At 44.7% G+C, this 15,691-nt stretch overlaps 1 protein-coding gene across 4 annotated transcripts in view; it reads right to left on the bottom strand.

The window, feature by feature from the left end:
- Positions 1-2,054: 2,054 nt before the first annotated feature.
- STAU1 (staufen double-stranded RNA binding protein 1) overlaps positions 2,055-15,691 on the bottom strand; it is a 576,538-nt gene continuing 562,901 nt past the window's right edge. For all 4 annotated transcript variants that reach the window (XM_086932622.1, XM_086932620.1, XM_086932621.1 and 1 more), the window contains one exon: positions 2,055-3,028. The gene's annotated coding sequence lies outside the window, so the exon portion shown is untranslated. The remainder of the gene's footprint in view (positions 3,029-15,691) is intronic.

The following is a 15,691-nucleotide window of genomic DNA, read 5'->3' as shown; positions in this document are numbered from 1 at the left end:
ATCTGTACCGGGGTTAGCAAGGTAGAGTGACTGTAGCGGCATACAACCTGCAACTTGTTGGAATGTGTCCTGCAAAACATGTTCCGACCAGACTGTAATCAGCCTCTCTCAGGAAGACATAAAATACCTTTCGCTTAAACAAATTACCGACAGTGTTACAAAGAAAACTCCTCACTTCTGTAACTGTAGGAGCAGCTACCCAGACATAAGCTCACATCCATGCAAGACAATACACACTTTACTCCGATTCCATAATGGATACCCCCACGGACCACACTTCAAAGTATAACCAATTTGAAATACTTGTACAAGTATATACTTGCCTCAACCTTAGTTTGTTTACTGAATTTTCTTGGTTGAGAAGAGAAACTTTTATTTTTTGGGAAGAACAGTTACTGTAAATCTTAATTCTACATTACTGTAATATTCACTGAAGATTAATTTACTGTTCATCCCAATTCTACAATACGGTAATGTTCACTTAATTTATCAACAAGCACTCTTCCTCCCAGAAAAAAATAACTTTGTAAACCTGGTGAGCAACCGTAATTTAAATGCCTTACACAAGTGCCTGTTATTGTCAAAACTGTGCCTTTTTGATAGAAGAATAAAGTAAGAAGTCTTAAATGAACTGTGCGATCCCCCCCTGTGTAAAGCTGCACTAATTAATTCCCTTTTTGTATTTCATGTATATAGGCTAGTTCTTCTACACAGTGAACGTTAGAGCTTGACGGAATATCTTAAAATTCAAAGACAAATAAGAGCTTAAGAGAAGGGTACACACACACACACATATATATATATATATACATATACATATATATATACATATATATATATATATATATATATAGTTTTATCTAGTAGACGTATTGGCTTGTGAAATGCTTTGAAATGTTGCTGACTGACCTTTCAGTATTAATTCAGTGAAAACTCACATGAAATATTTTTTTTAAATCCAGGCGTTAAAAGTGAAGCACACAATGGGTGGGGAGCTCTTGAAGATCAGCAAATGGCAGTGAGCTCTTTGAGTTTTCAAATTAGATGGCAAATTCTAACAAGGAAACCCGGACAGGAAACTTTGGATACACAGCAGAGTGCGGTTAGAATGTTCTTACCAGCACCAATAAAGATTCCCCCATCAGGTTCTCAGATTCAAAATGAAGACAGTGCAAAGACAAGTTAGTTAATGGAACAACATCTGAAGGCACACCGTTTAAAAAAAGGTTTCAAGCAAAGGCTATATACATACAGAAGGAGGTGGAGATGAGGCCAACTTTGTTTTAAATTTAAGACATTTGTTCTGTGGAAACAAACTACTGAAACTAAAAGTCACAACATATTGTAGATTGCGTGCCAGGGAGAACCATAGAACTGTTTTTAATAAAATTGTGGCCAATAAATGAAATTGATCACAAATACGTGTTTGTGAAAAGAGTGCAGAAAATCTAAGTTCAAAGGTCTAGTACAAACAAAAGGGAAATGTAATATGCAAATGTAACTCTCAAAATGGAAGGATATTGGTAGAGACCGTGAGCCATGAGGAGGTCAAACATGAGCTAACTTAATGGGGCAATTGATTAATTTATTAAGGCAGGTATTACCATCAAAGGCAAGTTTGTCTAGGAACAAAATGCTAACCACAAATATAAGAGTATCTGGTCTACATTTATAGGTCACTTTATTAATTCCTCATTTCTCCTACACAGTTAAAATTATTTTCTTCTGTTCATTTTGTATCATGATACATTGTGTAGCATAAATGACGAAATTAATTGAAAACAATATGATAGTGTAATGGTTCATATAAAACACGTGTGTAGGTTTAAATTTTGAACTATAATTTAATGTTAATACTGTTTCCTAATATATATTGTTTAACGAACTCAAAATATTTAAATAGTTTAAAAAAAATTACAGTATCACATTTGGCTCTGGACAGAACATGCTAACCCTGGTTGAATTTAAAGGCAAGATGGATATTTTAAATGCACACTAGATTGCATAAAATAACCTTAGTACAGGTCAACAAGGATAAAATACATTCACTAAACTTTTCTTTTCCCATTTATTGGTGACAAACACTACGTTTTACTTACATTCCATGGGGAGAGAAAAAATTCCAGCGTAAACAATGAACCAAAGCAGTACTTAACTTGCAAGGTTATCGTGCTTTACCAGACCATAAGCAAAAACTTATTGTTCACATTTCTGCAAACAATAACACAACATCAAAAGCAACACAGTTTATACATAAACATAGGTAATTTTTTTCAGCCCTACATGGAGATGTAATTAAACAGTATAAAGCACTCAAGGAAAATCAATTTGCATTTTTAATATGCTAACTGGAGATCACATCTTGTAACGCAGTGATAATTTTTGTACCTTACATACAGTTTTTATAACTTTTAAACAAAGACCAAAACAACTACATTCATGTTGCATTAAAATAAAAATGTAATCCCAAAAAAACTTAAATGGTTAAGCAACACTGTTTAAAAATTCCTAAAAGATTTCATTTACATAACCGTTGCAGATTTAAATTAATGTTCAACGACTGTGACTTTTACTTTTTAACATAAGGGCACACGCATACTTGGCTTCTTTGAATCTAAGCTTATTCTCTAATTTAATAAAATAACAAAAAATATAACTACATTTATAGATATGATCTTTTTGGTTGACAATTAGTCTTAGACAGCATTTCTAAACTGCATTTTTCCGGACACAAACTTAAATGAAAATATACTTCATGTAATTTCAATCAAAACTAATGAAAAATTGCATTTCATTACAATTTGATGAAAAAGCAACTAAGTTGGTTTAGAAACTACAGGAAGCTGTAAATGCTGTAGAAATCGAAATCAGTGAAGTTACAAAGAACAACAAGCATTTGATTTTCAATGGTGCTTTCAGGTTTGGATCCAGTCAAAGGCCTACTTAGGCAGTGCTGTCCCGTGTTTGTCCCAAAGTGTTTGAGTTAGCCGGTTTGAGGAAGTTGCTCGTCACTTCTTGTTTCAGATATCTGGAAAACAAACATTGTTCACTTAAAATGAAGACTATGGAGGTAAACCAACAAGTTTTGTATAAAAGAGTGGGCAGTGGTTAATGGCATGGTATAATTGTGCACAATTTAAATAAAATCTACAGCATAAATCGAGGGACATCTAAAAGTGAACTTGAAGATCCTTGTTATAAATAAAGTAAATGGTGAATTCCTAGCCAATTTGGTAAGGGTAACATTAGATATGAGATTAAGCACAGGTATAAATGATAAGGATTACCAAACTAGAAAATGTACAGTTTAGCATTAATGACAAATTAGAATTAATGACAAATTAGCTTTAGTGACGAACAGCCTCAAGATTCACACCTTTCTACTTAATGTCAAAGCACCCTTTGTAATAGCCTCAACACCTCACCCAGTTTCACTGTCACTCAATTCAATGTTACATTACTAAAAGTCTACCTAATCAGTCTTGGTTTTTAAGCATAATTTACCGTATAGGCCAGTCATTGCTATCATTCTGGGTCTAATGTTGTAGGTTGTCTGGGCTACATTTAGAACGAGTGTAAAAATCCAACTAGAAACTAGAGTTTTAAGATGGCAGAAGGGAAACACGCTGCAGTAAGATAGTCTTACGCGTTCCAGGGCTGAATTTACTTTGTAACTGAAGAGGAGGGAACCAGCGAATGCCACAACCATTAACAATGCCTGGACATACCCTGAGAAGCCCATAGACCTCATCCAGGCATGACAACGAAGACCACATTTGTGCCCATTGCCCGACCTGAGCTATCAACTGTATCCAGGACAGATACCAATTTTGCATCATACAGGTCCGTCCTGTATTGTTAGGGCTAAAGACACCGAAAGGTTCTCTGGAACTGCAGGAAATATTAGACCTACTATATCCTAAAAAGCACAGCTATAGTGACTTAAGAGGCAGCGAATTTTGACTGAATGTAATGCAAGGCAAGACTGATGAGAAAATGTGCTTGTCACAAGTCTCTCTGCATTTGGAGTCACAGTCGGGAGTCGGAGGAAACGAGTAATGGACTCCATAGCTGGAGGTGGTGTACATGCACTGAATACTATTGTTTCGGTTTAAATGCCGACATGCGCTAAAAAAAAATGTATTCCCTGATATTGTACTTGTTGGACTTGGGCCTTTTTGGCAGGTTCACCCCTAAACTTTTTGCCTTTAGCCTCTGGCATAGTGGAAGTGATTTTAGGCCTCTGCTCACTTTAGCACTGTGGCCCAGTGTAAAGTGCGTGCGCATTCAGTGTGTGTGCAGAGAATGGCCTGCCCTCCCATAGGAATGATGGGGGATATGTGTGCACGTGGTAATTCCTGATATGTGGGGAGTGCAGGAGCGAGTTTAGTATGTGCGAACTCGTGAGGTTAAATGCTGTGCGATGATGTGCGCAGATTTATTGTGTCTACTGGAGAAGCACCACTTTTAGAAGTTGGCATGTCTTTGCAGTGAATGTGAATTGACTGTCTGGGTTGTGATTGGCTGGAGCTGGCTGGTGTGCCTGGCTCCAGGAGTCGGGATAGGTCTGCCCCGGTGGTGAATGGAGAGATCTGCATGTTGATGGGAGGGAGGAGTGCACCTGGGACCTGAATAGTGCTGTGCCTTCCCTCCACAATGCTGGCTCCACCCCCTGTGGTGCGTCTGATGTCCCTGGCCTGTCCTGTGAATAGGGAGAGGGGCTGAGCAAAACAAAATGCTCCAGAACCAGTTGCATCTGGTTCGCCCCTTGCCTGCACCTTTTAGACAATGGATTTGTGTGTATAAAAGAGGGGCTGTGACCCCAAGTAAATGTTCTGGTCTTGGACTGGAATCTGCCAGGGGCGTGCTGCTGCAGGAGCTCAGGGGAAGGCTTGCCTTCCTGGGCTCTGCCCAGCCCCTGTATGCCTGGAGGACTTATTGGGACCTTTCTGCCTTATTTGAACTATTCCCAGGACTTCTTGTGCTCCCTAGCGCCCTGTGAGCGCTCTGCCTAAATTTCCCTGAAATGTGAGGGAGAGCTTGGGGGCTGCGCAGCACCGCGCTGCAGCCCTTGCTTTGGAATCCCCAGCCCAGGGATTCCCCCCTTTGAGCTCCTAGTGGGTGCCCATCCCACTTCTTTTAATATTTGCGAGCAGGTGCCCACCCTGCTTTATGGCAATGTTTGTAAGTCTTAATTGCGCGGGTGCCCACCCCGCGACTTTGCCCGCTTATTTAATTCTTTACGCTCGGGTGCCACCCAGCATCATGGCCAAATTCTATTTTATAATTTTTATTTACGGGTGCCCACCCGCTTGCTATATTTATTTGTAAACTGGAGGGAGCCTACCCCTTGTTGTTCAACCCGAGAGATCACAGCCGTGGCACCGAGAGCGAGCCGCTGACGTCATCCTAGGAGCGGCGCGGGGATTGGTCCCAGCCGGCAGAGACTCCCGTGGCGTCACAAGGGTGGAGCACAAGTATTGGCTCCACCGGAAGGGCTTCCCCCTGTGCCCTGAACCAGGAAGTCCCGCGCTGTGAGAATAGCTGCCCGGAGGAACAGGTGATGCTCCGGTCTGTGCGGGCCCCCGTGATTGAGGGAGAGCCCCGCAGGCGCCACCGAGTTCAGAAGGAAGGCGGAGGGGGCTCGAGGCACATTGCCGGTGCCTGCCCCCACCGCGTATACTGAGGAGCCCAATCACCAGCGGAGACCAGACCGGTGAGTAGGGGGCTCCCTGCTTCCTAAAGCCCAGTACCTTGGCCATTCTTGAGCGGCCCCCGTCTAATAGGGGGTCGCTCCACCAAAGGGGGCACCTTATCGGTTGGAGAGCCCAGAGGGGCCCAGGATTTCCCCTCCGAAGCGACTCCCACATTCCCAAGTTGATTTCCAAGCCCTGTGGGAGCTAGAGGGCTCCGTAGTGCCGGACCACCATCTCCTTCCTCAGCTGCCCCGCTGTTAGGGGCATGGTTGTTTTCAGAGCCCGTGTTGGCTCCACCATGTGTACGGCAAGAGCCTAGATGGCTCCAACACTTCCTATTATTTCTCAGGGCCCAGCTGGCTCAAACGTGTGCAGTATTTCCAGAGCCTTTGTGGGACTCCACCCAGAGGGGGCATATTTGCTTTAAGGGCTACTGATAGACCATGCCCCAGTTTTCTTACTTCCCAGCTGCCCAGCAAGTAGTGGGCAGCTGCACCATTTACGTTCCTTCTTTCAGGGGACATGCTCTTTTTAACCCAGGAGTGAGACGCACTCCTTTGCCCCATCTCTGCCTGCACAGCTGCGCAGCACTTTGTGCCTGCTGCATTGTTTAGGCCTTCATTGAAGATTCCCAGCTGCCCAGCAAGTAGTGGGCAGCTGCCACGTTTAGGTTTGCGCCAAGTGCGCCCCAGTGACTGCCACTGCTTAGTCAGCAGCCCTGACTTTGTGGACAAAGGGCATTTGAGCCCCTTATAGATGGCCAGTTGACCCTAGTGTACTTTTTATAGGTGCTAGGAAATGTAGTGTTTATAGTATGTCTTATGCACCTTGATTTATGCCATAGATGTGTTTTTATGCTTATTAGGTTTTACCTACTGTCCTATGCTTTATTTTGATTCTCTACTGTGGTCTAGGTTTGATTTATTTCCTCCTGCAGGCTATGTTATTAAGTGTATTTCCTGATGTTTAGGAGATTATGGTTTATCCTATTTAAGTTTATGAGGTTGGCGCAGAATAGTGTTCTCGCCTTATGTGATACTGGGCCTGATAAGATTTATGTGACAGGTTGACGCTGAGTATAGTGTCTGCCAGTGATTACTGGCTGTGTTCTAAGTTCATAGATAATCTTACTTTTACTATTTCTTTACCAAGTGCGAATTCTGACAGTGGCCCACATGGCCCTGTCAGGTGTAAATAATCCCTTGTAAATATTGCCCGTGCCAGTTGGCACAGTGTATATTGTGTGATTACTATCTGATGTGTTTTTATTATAATACAAAAGCTATTTTTATATAACCTTGTGTGGAGTTCCTTTTGTGGTGTACCTAGGGTGTTACTGTGTGTGTTGTGCAAATGCTTTACACATCGCCACCGGGATAAGCCTAACTGCTCGTGCCAAGCTACCCGTGAGCAGGGGTTATCTTTGCCGTGTACTCCCTTTCCCTGACTGGAGTGGTGGTCTCTTCTTGGCTTTGGCGCAAGCCTTAGGCAACCAGAGATTCCCATTTCTAACAGTACTCTTCCGTCTTGAAACAAAGACATCTTTTCTAACAATTAAGCATCTCTCTGAAGTAATCAATACAAGCAGATGTTCTGAGAAACACTTCTCTATTAAGGACAAAGCCCAGAAGAAGTCTTGTGAAAAAGAGACGAAACGCTTTGACTAAGTTGACGAGAATATGTTTTTATACCATCAATAAATCATTTTCAACACACGACATGTCTGAAGCCAGTTTAATGAACTTGGGGGAAACCAGAACCAAAGTTGGCTATTTGAATAGTGTTCAAACCAATGTTGCAACTTATTTACTTTGATGGAGCAGAACAGACCATATTTGCACAATACAGCATATAGTGGGTACTGATCTTTTGTGTATATAAGGGTTCACTATGCTGGAGGATGCCTGAACCACAAGACTATCCAGCATCAGGTGTTGAGCGAGGAAGTCCAGATAGCCCGGTGCCGGTGTGTGGCAATGAGCTACCTGTCTATTTACGGAGGACCAGGACATGGTTTTTCCCAACTGCCCAAAAGGGTATCTTTAGGGGCCACATTAAATAGGAGAAGTTGCTGTAGGTGAGGGCCAGGTTTAAGAACTTTAATCAGGACGTTAGTCATTACTTCTATGGTAGGGAGCTGCAGGTCAAGGTCCTCTGCAGCAAGTTACATGATCATGGCAAATCAAGTGTCTAGGAGGTGTTTAGACCACTGGCATCCTGTAATTATGCATACCAATTGTCTTCATAATGTGGAATGAATGAATTTGTAAATGTTATAGTAGGTACTGGCAGGATTACAGCCGGGTGCAGGTGTAAAGTATGAGTTTTACTGAATGATAAAGGCAATTCAACCGAAGTCAGAAGGGTTGGCTATGTGTTGTAATTCGGTAAGAACAGAACACTCACGTCGTCGAGATAAAGCCAGCTCAGAGTCGGAACCAATTAATGGAGAATGATCCTCTTCCAGCGGCATCGATATTAAGAACTGGTGTAGGTGGGTTAGAAAGGCAAAGATGGTACAGTGGGGAACCCCGCCATGGGGACCCTGACTGGGTGCTTCTGAAGATCCTTGGGATTCAAAGGCACACCAGAGAGAACCAGAAGTATGCAACATATGTGCAGCACTGATTCCCTAAAGGCCTTTATTTGCTGCAATGTCACCAAAGGCATCTAGACCAAATTTGGAATCTGCTCTGCTGGAGTTCGAGGCCTAGGCCAAGAGGCATGCTGACGCCACTGTGCCCTCTCTGGAATTTGAAAGTGGTGGGAAGGAGACAATTCCCACTTGGACTTCTTGTGCTTTTTCAACAACTTCGACAAGGATCTGCCACAAGAACGGGACCTTCCTTTCCAATTCGACCAGTGATGGCAAAGAGCATTATGATGTATGATGGCAGAATTTCGTCTCGCAGTCCCTTATGACCTTTGGAGTCACCTGGGGTAAATGTCGCAGGTGCTGAAGTTGTGTTCCAGCCCCAGGAACCTGCTTATGACCTCACATCACAAGGCAAACATTATCTGCAGGACAGGAATGGCCACTCATTTCTGGTTAATTACTGCATGAGCTCACTTATCCACAATGTGCTCGGTACAGGGCAAAGGCTGTGCGAGAGGGGAACCTGGCTCACCTATAAATGGTAACTCATGGTTTACAGAATTCTGCGCCATTCAGTACTTAATACATGATTTCAAATGAGAAATTATCACAAACATGCCATGCAGCGGCGCAAGTTAGTTAGTTTGGTAAACTAACTGGTGAATTTCAGAGTTTTAATGTTTTACACATGACTATCGTTGATGTCACTTTGACCTTTGTTTTTTTCAGCAAATTCTTATTTCTATACTTAACCCAGCCAGACGGCCAAACCCCACCGCTGTGCATGGCCTTCCGCCACCAACCCTCATTTTCTCAATGGACTCCAGTGAGGGATCCCATAATACTCCACTTTGTAGCTGCACTGGGTCCAGCTGGACCCTGTCAAAGCTACAATTTTTTCTTTTTTATTTGTCCAGCGGGGAAGTCCATGTGGCACCTGCACACAATTGCTAAGAGGTCAGGGTACACTACCATCTAAATGGTTTTTAAAAGTAGTTTTACACCTGTACAGGCGGCCACAAAATGTTTCAACATTGTGTGGCCGCCAGTCACATTGCACTGGAATTTTGCAGGCCCGACCAATTTGAATTCATTTTTTTTTTGTTTGCCACTCAGCAACAGACATCTATACATTTTGAAGCTAAATATCTTTTAAACAGCTGAGCATAATTACACCAAATCATAAAATGCACACGGAGTAAAAATCTAGCTTTCTGCTAAATTTGGTGTAGCTCTCTTCGGCCGTTTTTTAATGTATTGCTGCCTAATTTCAGAATCAGTCTCTCTCCCTAGTTGTAATTTAACCAGGCTTCATAGTAACATCAGGGGATAATCAACTATAGTCACACGCTGTGCGGAGTGAGAGGTAAAAATAAATAAAAAATTCTAAGTTCATGTCACAGAAGTTCCCCGTAAAGTTTCCCTGGTAGTTAAATTATGATAGTTATGGCCCGGTACTTATATGTTCAAGGGTGCCATGTGGTGCTTACATCTATACTTACCCTTCAGTGTTCATGGCTGCTTATCTCACTCCTGTTTGGCACCTGCATTTGAAGGAGTCTGCATTCCTGAGGGTTTCAAACACATGCTTGTTTGGCAGCGTGTGTGGTGTGTGATGTTGAACATCACATGACGTACGTAAATGCATCAATATAGGACAGTCAATGCAAACCGCTGTTCGAAACAAGTAGAAGTGCTGCTTGCCATTTACTTTTAAATTAAATTGATTACAAAATTAACCAATTTGTGTGCATGCTATCCAGATATGGGTGAAAGGTAAACCAAACAAAATGGTGAGAAAAGGATGGGACCCAACCGTACTCCAGATAGATTTGGGCGAAGATTCCATTATGATATGGTATATTAACTGTCAGAGGACCCAGAGGAATCAAAATGTTGGGCGCCCCTGTACCAGTTACAAGTCAAATTAAAGTTCATGAAATACATTGAAATGGTTCCAAGGAATATCATCATTCAACCCACTGATGTTCGTTTTTTATTAGTCTATATATCCATCTCTGGTCTTGTGCAGGTGTCATGTAGTTTCCACTAATCAGTAGGAACTGCACGTTTGCGGACAACAAACTTAGGATGGTGGCAGACTGATTCCATGAACCCCTGCAGAGTAGGTCGTGCCTTGGACCAGCTAGCTCACAATGCCACCATAAGGCCCTCTAAACCTAGACATAAAGTGATCAGATCTGGCAACTACTGAACAGGACAACTCTGTTCCCTCAGGAACCGTGGTGACAGAACTAGAACCTTTCACTCAGAGAAAAATACAATTAATACATGAAGGGACGCTTTTCAATATTTATTAAGCCAAAGTGATTCTTTTATAGAAAATATGTGCTGCAATGATCAATAGACAGAAGCAGACAAAAGTTCCACCATTTTGCTGAGACAACTTATATTTGCATTCATATACAGTATTAGAACAGTCTAGCGTACTCCTACGATGCAAACCCTAACCTACGCATCGAAGGTGTAAACGTATAGTCTGCCAAGAAATCCCATTCTGGATGATCTAACGCCTTTACCTGGTGAGTAAGAGAGTAGGATTCGGTCTTGTTCACAAACTGGACACCCCTCATGGAGATGTCAGTCAGCTGCTGGGCAAAAGGCAGCAGCATGTAGGGACCCCTAGAAGTCAGCAGAAGTTTCTCCTCGGATTATACTTGGGGAACAAAAGGTTATATATATATTAATAAAGACATCCTTGCCTTGGGCCGAGATTGTGATCAGGCTGCCATTCTTGTATTCCACAGATAGCTGTGTCGCTATATGGATGTGATAAACACATTTGTCTAATTGTCCAACGCATGTGGGGCCTTGTACACCATGCCAAGGAAGTGTGATCGTGTTCTCAAGAAGTTCTCAGTATCAGCAAGGTCGGTGTTTCCAAGAAACTAACCCAAGTGTCACGAAGCAAATGTGTGTCAAAAGTCGATGTGACAAAGTGAGGGAGTGGCCAAGACCGCTAAAATGGCGGATGAGACTTTCTAGAGCTCCACCGTCCATTCCCCATAATCCGGAGTTTATCCGCACAGATTCGGGACCCAGTGACAGAAACATATGACCAAAGTTTTACAAAGCACAGCGATGCAGTGAATAGTCTAGCTGCAGCGGAGGGGGCAAAATCACCCTCGACCACAGCATACCCTGAGGCCAGGCCGCGACAGCCACTGAGCGGACTGGCGAGCAGGCGCCCGAGCGACCCGGAGATACAGAGCGCTGCCCTAGGGTCAAAAGGACATCAGCACCAGACCTCTGCTTCGGAACACTGCAGACGCCATACTAACCAAGTCAGCCGATGGGGAAGGGGCAGAGAAGTGGAAACAATCTGGACAAAGCCCAACTCAGAACAGTGTAGCCTCACTTTACCAGATACTACTGCGTAGTCGCTTGACTGCAAGGAGCTGGGGCGAAGCAGTGGAAATTAGGCCTCGTCCTCGCACCACATTGGGTCGAGTGTGATCATAGAGGAGCTGCGGTGCTGAGAGATCGTGCCACTGGGGCAACAGGCTTATGTAATAATGGAGGTTGTGCTCCTTGGACTACCTGCACAAGGGATGTGAGCAAAATAATAGACGCGAAGCAGGGAGCTCAGAGGCACTGAAGAGTGAGGATGCACTGCGAGCCAAAAGGCACCTCGACTGGCAGTCAGAAGGTTGGGCCCAAGGAACCAATAGCGGCCGTTGCTAGAATCAGGGCCTGCCTGTGGGGAGGCCTTGGCATGACCACCACGGGACCCTGACAGGCTCTAATGCAGAGGCGGACAGCTCGACTTCAAATCCAAGAGCAACTCCACAGGGATACACTGGGTGCCTACCACGCTGGAAAGCGCAGTTGTTCATAGACCCTGCTGCACCAAATACACACATGTACACATCACAGGAAAGCACAGGCAACACCATCACCTAAAAAAAAAGCCCTAATGTGTGATATCAAACAACTCGCCTGATAGCCGGCGCTGTACCAGGGCACTCAAGAGCACGCATCATGGGCCTCATCATGGGCCCAAACCCAGACGCCTGGAGCGACACCTGGTGGCCCACCGCCCTCGGAAACCCGCCAACCCCCACAGACCACGCACGCAACCTGGGAATCATCCTGGACTCTGAGCTCAAAATGGACCTCCAGATCAACTCTGTCTCATCTTCCTGCTTCCACACCCGCTGCCTCTTTCGTAAGACCTTCAAATGGATCCCCCTCGAACACCGAAAGATAGTCACTCACACCCTGGTCACCAGCAGACTCGACTACGGCAACGCACTCTACGACGGAATAAACAAGAACATCATCCGCAAGTTACAGAACATCCAGAACGCCGCCGCAAGACTGGTCCTCAACCTGCCAAAACACTGCCACATCTCCCAGCACCTGCGCACACTCCACTGGCTCCCCGTCGAGGCGAGAATCACCTTTAAGATGCTCACCCACGCACACAAGGCCCTCCACGCACCGGACCAGCATACCTGAACAGCCGACTCAAATTCCACGCACCCCAAAGGACCCTACGATCAGCCCAGCTTTCCTACGCCGTGGTCCCTCCCACCAGAAAGACCAGATCGGGAGGCCGCTCTTTCTCCTTCCTCGCGGCCAAAGCATGGAACGCCCTTCCGCTCCACCTCAGACAGACAACATCGCTCCCCATCTTCATAAGAAACCTCAAAACCTGGCTCTTCGACAGACCCCCTCCTTGATGGAAAGGAACCTGCACCCCCCCTCCCCCCCACCCATAGCGCCTTGAGACCCTCACGGGTGAGTAGTCGCGCTTTAACAAACTCCTGATTGATTGATGATCGCCCACAGGGCATCTTAACCTGTGATGTCCCCTTAGACGTGGGCCCATAGCCTAGCTCTAGAACACATCAGTGCAAGCATAAATGCACATGACCTAGCGGTCTAGCTGGATCTGCAGCACTCCCGCGCACATAAAGCCCCCCCCCCCCCCAAGCTGGGGCTTTACCACCCAGTTACTCAAAGGCCAGCAAATTAGACGCAGTTCTCGCAGCAGTTGAAAAACTAGGGAACTCACTGGAACAGACACAACCTTCCCTGGAAAACCAGATCGATGTGGTGGTGACCGACCTCACCCTACTGAATGCAGACCATTGTAAATTAGCAGAGAAAACCCGTGCAATGGAAGATACGCTGGACGTACTGAAGCCAAAGTCATGTGAAGAAGAAACACAGTTGAAGCAATTGACGGCATGAGTGCGTACCCTAGAACGCAGGGCAGAAGATTCAGAAGGATGCTCCAGGCATAATAATATTTGTGTAATTGGTCTACCGCAGGGAAGGGAAGGATGCCACCAGCTATGTCGAGAACTGGCTCCAAGAAATAGTACCTGCTGGTAAACGGTCACAATACTTTGCAGTAGAAAGAGTACACAGGGTTCTGGGGAGACCCCACCCCTCCTCCAGGAACTGTTTCGAGCTCCGCATTACAAAGACAGAGATACAATCTTACAAGAAGCCCAGAAGCTTCAGTACATACAAATCGACAATAGTCAGGTCATGCTCTTTCCAGACTACACAGTCACAGTACAGAAACAGACACACTCATTCCTGGAAGGGAAGCGCTGGCTGCACAGCCTAGATCTCAAATATTCTTTGCTATTTCCTGCACATCGAAGAATAGTGACAAAGCCAAAACACACTTTTTTGACAGTCCCATTCTGCCTGGGAATGGCTGGACTCTGTAAATCTCGGACACTATCCCACATCAACTGGAACGTGCTGAAGGGGCTAGACAGGAGTATAGCCAGAGAATCGTTGCGGGAAATAGCGCAAAACACAAGAGGGAAATGGACGGCTTGGTCCTAATATTGAACAAATGATCCAAGATCAATGTAGAGCACTACATGCAGCGGCTGAAATTAGCGACAATCCAAGGGAATCAATTTCTGTCGTAAGTATCCTGGAGCGTGGAAGCAATGAGGAATCTGTAGATGCAGCTTCTTCCTACCCGGACTACTTTGCACCACCTGATGCTACTTCGCAAACAGCAGACATACTATAAAACACAAATGGAAGACTAGTCTGTCTTGGACAACTGCTCATACTCTAAGGACACAGAAGTAATGCTAAACTGTGTTCATTTAATGTAGAATTTGGAATATCTTTTGGCATGTACTGATTGATACAGTAACTGTCATATGTGCTGTGCACAACTACTATAGTAGGCATATCCGGTAACTGCATAGTTGTTGGATAGAACTAGACACATGTAGGTGAATTGAGCAGGAAAGGTATGTCACTGGATTCTGCCCCCGGTACAGAAACTGGGGGGACTTTCACACACAACTAGTTAGCACTTGACACAAATGTAACCTGATCTCACTACCCAACATAAGCACAAAGTTCTGGTCCGGGATTTGGACAGATGCAATTCCGCCCTTATGGTATTTGAAGAGTCAGTTATTGTTTGTTGTTGTTCACTCTGGATGAGTTGCTGTGCTACAAGCCCACATATGTCCCTAGGCGAAACTTCCCCACACACCCCTGACAGAGCCATACATATATTATGCATTAGTCCCATCAACTCAAATATCGTAGGCGAATACACCACTCCTGGAATGACAGCCATTAATAGATACACTTGAAATGTCTGAGGTCTCCACACACCTGCTCGTAGATACTCAATCTGTTCCAACCTGAAGAGATGCCATGACCCTCTGGTAAGAAACACACCTCACAACTGAAATAGTGAAATTACAGAGGAGATGGTGCAGGCAATTATATGCCATGGGCTACTTGGCATCCGAACGGGGGTACTAATCTGGATCAAGCTGGGCACTCCTCAGTCGATGAAACAGTTATTGACGCTGAAGGGCAGGGTACATGCTGGTGAAGGCTCAGTTGGATGGTAGGCATGTCCTACTCGGGTCCATGTGCCGAACACAGATCAGTCATCCTTTCTTGACACGTTGACTAGCAAACTTTCCAACTGGCATGGTTGCAGGGTGGAGACTTCAACTGTGTGATGGACCCAACCCTCGATTGCTCGTTTCCATCCACTCCCTGGCACACCCACAGTACTAGCAGCAAGAGCACTGAACACTCATTGTCACTATAATATAGGTCACTCCAATATTGCATTGACTATTGACAGCCGTGTAAATACCTGTAACTACACGTGAATATTGCTCTAGGAAAATGCTACTTACCAGTATTGATCTGTTCTTGGCATGTAGAGTTGCAGAGTTGTACACTTAGCATTAGATCGCCACATGGTGTTGGGCTCGGATGATTGCATGTTGTTGTCGTCTTGGAAGAAGTCTTTGTAGTCACGCGATAGGGGACTTCTCCCTTGGACGATAGTGCGCATGGGCATCGGCTCCATCCTTCGATTGTTTTTTGCCATGATGGGAAATGATGGAGTTAGTAGAAA

This window comes from Lissotriton vulgaris, chromosome 7, assembly GCF_964263255.1.
Source record: "Lissotriton vulgaris chromosome 7, aLisVul1.2, whole genome shotgun sequence".
NCBI lineage: Eukaryota > Metazoa > Chordata > Amphibia > Caudata > Salamandridae > Lissotriton > Lissotriton vulgaris.
This window is presented reverse-complemented; position numbering and strand designations above follow the sequence as displayed.